The following is a 4,324-nucleotide window of genomic DNA, read 5'->3' on the forward strand; positions in this document are numbered from 1 at the left end:
CATCAGAGCACTAGCTTTGTGGAAATGTCACTATCAATTTCTGACCTTTTGCTATAAAAGTCCTCATTGGCTTATCTCTTACAGATACTTAAAAATCTGTCAGCTACCATACATAAATAAATACAGAAGTAATGAGATGTTGCTGATTTTTAGCCATCACTATTTCACTTCTTTCTAAATTACAAACCTACCAGAAAAGGTTCTTGGCACCAACACTAAGTTTCTTGCTTCATGGCAGCCTGTGATCCAGGGCCAGGACAAGAGCTAGTAAACTTGGTGTGCACACTGTCCCATATTTTCCCACCCAGTGCACACATGTGCATACCCACATGTTTTTAGCCAGCTGCCTTCTAAGATACGAAGGCATTATTTGAGGGGGCTTGGGCTGGCTCATAGCCCAGGGTCAAATTCACACTAATTGCCAAGTTCTGACCATTTCTCATCGTTGGAGCTATGATGGTCTGGGAAACTCAGGAAGCCATATGTAGAGCTTGAAGAACACAGCTGCCTTTATATCCTCTTTTCATGAGACCCTGATACACAAAACCCTCATTGCCAGTTTCAGGTAGCTGGAGTTCACTGAAGTCAGAGATCCCTAGTGTACGCTCTCCCCAGCTCATGCACTGGTACTCTGACTGGCAGATATTCAGCAAGCACTCTTCAAGTACCAGGCACTATCCTAGGTGCTGAGGATACAAAGGTGGGTCAGCTTCTGTTCTCGAAGTGCATACTTACTGGCCTCTGCTTTCAGCCCCTCTCTGCTGCAGGCAGTGGGTGATGCAGGCTCAGTCTCGCCCAGTGACTGGGCTTGTCCTGGCCAGGCAGAGATGGAGGCTGGACAGCCAGGACCAAAGACAAAACCACACCTTAGGGACTGTCTGGTGAGGAGACCACTGATGTGCAACCAGAAATAAATAGGTCAGTGCTGCAGGCGCCCCCATCCTGTTGGTCCTGCTACTCTTGGAAGTCAGGTGTAACTGTTGTCGCCTCCACTACCGCCAGAATGACCTCTCCTCTATTCCTCCTATTTTGTGTGAGTCACTCCAGCTTCAGAACCATAGCTGGGATCTCTAGGGGGCTGATTTCAAGTCACATCTCCATGTGCTGGCTGCGAGGGAGGTGGGAGAAAGAAGACTCCGGCCTTCGGAATGGGGAGGCCAGCTCTCTCAGCAAGTCTCCCATACACGTGGGAATTCCCCACATACTGTAAGAGGGTTCTGATGATTAATGTTCACTACATTACTGGTACATAAAAAATATATATTTAAATGAATTTATACTTTATCAATCACAATGTCATATGCACACAAATAAAAAATAGAGGTATACAAGACGTATTATCTAGTCCCATCTAATCAGCAAACTTTTTTGGAAAAGGGACAGATAGTAAATATTTTAGGCTTTCCATCTCTGTTGCAACTATATAACTCTGCTCGTGTAGTACAAAAACAGGCATAGCAATATAGAAATGAATGAGAGTGCCTGTGTTCCAATAAATATTTATGAACGCATTTAAATTTTGTATAATTTTCACATCATGAAATAATCTTGATTTATTTAGCTATTTAAAAATATTAAAAATTTGTCCTGGCTGATGTGGCTCAGTTGGTTGGGTACTGTCCCACAAAGCAAAAGTTCTCTGGTTCAATTCCTGGTCAGGGATGTTTCTCTCCCTGACTATCTCCCTCCCTTGGCCTCTCTATAAAAATAAAAACAAATAAAATCTTTTTTAAAAAATTTAAAAAACACAAATTTTGTCCTGGCCAGTGTGGCTCAGGGGGTTGGAGTGCCATCTCACTGACTAGAGTTGTGGGTGTGGCCCCGGTGAGGGCGCATACCCAGGCTTTGGCAGATTCCACTCCCAGTTGGGGCATGTAGGAGAAAGCAACCCATCAACGTTCCTCTCTCACATCAATATTTCTCTCTCTCTTCTCCCTCCCCCTGTTCTCTTTCTCTAAAAGCAATGAAAAAATGTCCTCAGGTGAGGGCAAAAAAAAATTACACATACAGACCAGAATCTGGTCTGTGGGCCATTGGCCAACCCCTCTTCTAATGAGGATGATTATTGCCCTTTTTGGAAGCTCTCAGGCCTCTCTGAGGCTGACAAAAGATGGAATGGACCCTCTCCCTAGAGGGAAAGGCACTCAGATAAAACTTTGCTGTGGCTCCAGGATGTGCTAAGGAGCCAGAGGACCCCAGGTGCATAAATCTGGGGTACAAATTACATTAGCCAAGCACTTGGGCTTCCCATTCCTTCAATAACCCCTCAGAGCCCAGGGGTTCACAGCCTTGGTTAGGAGCCACTACTTTCTTAGACCATAACAAATAATCAAGAAGCTTTCTCAGCTCCACTGTGAAGCAACTGCTTTCTTACCCAAACTGTAGATGTCTCCAGCTTGTCCTGATACAATTAACTGTAATTAGGGGAGGACTGTTTATTAGGAAGGAAAAGAATTGCTATAAAAGCCACATTGCATTCATAGCCCAGTTGGTGCCCTGGAACTCATCACTGATGTACCATTACTGGAAACATTCTATTTTTAAAACTGCTAGTGGGTACTGAGTATTTGTTATGTTATTTCTTATATCTTTGTGTATATAGTATGAAATATCTTACAAATAAAATTTTTTTTTAAATCCACTGAATCCAGACTAAGCCAGAGTTTGTCTCTGACTCAGGTGAGGCTGCCTCTAGGATGGTGGTGAACTCAATCCCTGTGTGAACTTATTTGGACAGATGTGCTAGGGAAAGGGGCAGCCGTAGCTGCATGGGCTGTGAGGCGCTCTCTGAGCGCGGTGAGTGTCATCCAGGCCTCTGACCCTCACAAAGGAGGTGGTTCAGAGCACAGACCCTGGTGCCAGTGCCAGTCTACCACTTATTCTAGTCCTGGACATACCGACTTAGGAGCTGTGTGACCGTGGACAAGTTACCTAACCTCTCTTTACCTTAGTTCCCTCATTTGTAAAATGAGGATGATAGAAGAACGTATTTTACAGGGTTGTTATGAGGACTAAGAGACGATGTTAGTAAATGCTGAGCACAATGCCTGGAACATAGTAAATGCTTTATTAGCCCTGGCCGGGTAGCTCAGCTGGGTAGAGCATCGTTACTATACACCAAGGTTATGGGTCCAGTGCCTGGTCAGGGCACATACAAGAATCAGCCAGTGAGTGCATGAATGGATGGAACAACAAACTGATGGGTTTTTTTGTTTTTTTTTAAGAAAAAATGCTTTATTAGTGTTTTTCAAATAAAAATAGAGGAGAGGGCCTCTTGGTGCTAAGTTTCTTAAGGGAGGAAGAGTTTTCCTCGCCAGCTGGGCATAGTTACCTGGGGAGCACTAGATGGCAGCAAAGCCAACTTCCTGGTTTCCAGTCGGTCATCCACAAACAAGACAGCACTGATGGCTTAGGGTCAGCTGTCCTGGGTGTTCCTGGCACCTCAAGGGACCTGCTGAGGCAACCCTGACCCCCACCCCCTCAGGACACATTCAGCACACTGGTGAGCCTGATTAGAGGCTGCATTAAATGGTGTCAGACCACACCGGGCTCCTTGCAGTCTGTGCCTTTGTTCTGACTACGGTGATTATCAGGGAAAGCTCTTTTAGATGTGGAATTACTTTGCCACAGATTATGAGTAACTTTGAAGCTTTTGATACATATTACAGAATTGCCCTCTGAAGAAATCGTGACGATTGATTTCCCACCAAGAATGTCCGTTAATGTCCCTGTTCCACACTGAGGCAGAATGGTAAGAAGCTAGGAAAATGCCTTGGAATGGGGAGACTGAGACAGATAGTTGAACAAACTGACTGAGCAATTTACAGCCAGATAAATAAGGTCACCTCCTTAGAGATGACATTTAGGCCTCAGTTATATTTCAGCTCCAGGCCCAGGAAAGCAGCAAAACTAGGTGGACGACATGAGGACCAGCTGCAATGACTAAGGACCCCTTACTCTGGCACTGACCAACCAGAAGAGACCACCACCCTGAAAGAGCGCACCTGAAAATTGATGAATATTCTGCTGAAATCCTCCCCTGAGACCTCCCCCTAAGATTCCTGCCCGCAAGAGGGAGAGAGAAAAAGAAAAACCTTCAAGACAAAGGATCCAGAACATTTTCTTCCCTTTCCCCCTTCCTTTGCCCACAGGCGTGCACCTCCTAAACTCTAAGTGACCTCACAAGACTTGCAACCAGGGGAGTGATATATAGCTGCAGATTGTCCTGGGCTAAGCCCCTGAACCTGTCTCCAAGGCCCCCTTTTCTCTGACTTTCCAGGAAACCAAAGCAGCCAGCCTAGGCTCTCCTGTTGCTGCTTCTATG

Source organism: Pteronotus mesoamericanus, unplaced genomic scaffold (genome assembly GCF_021234165.1).
Source record: "Pteronotus mesoamericanus isolate MK-2021 breed Mesoamerican mustached bat unplaced genomic scaffold, CSHL_Meso_final contig_164, whole genome shotgun sequence".
In the NCBI taxonomy this organism is placed as follows: Eukaryota; Metazoa; Chordata; class Mammalia; order Chiroptera; family Mormoopidae; genus Pteronotus; species Pteronotus mesoamericanus.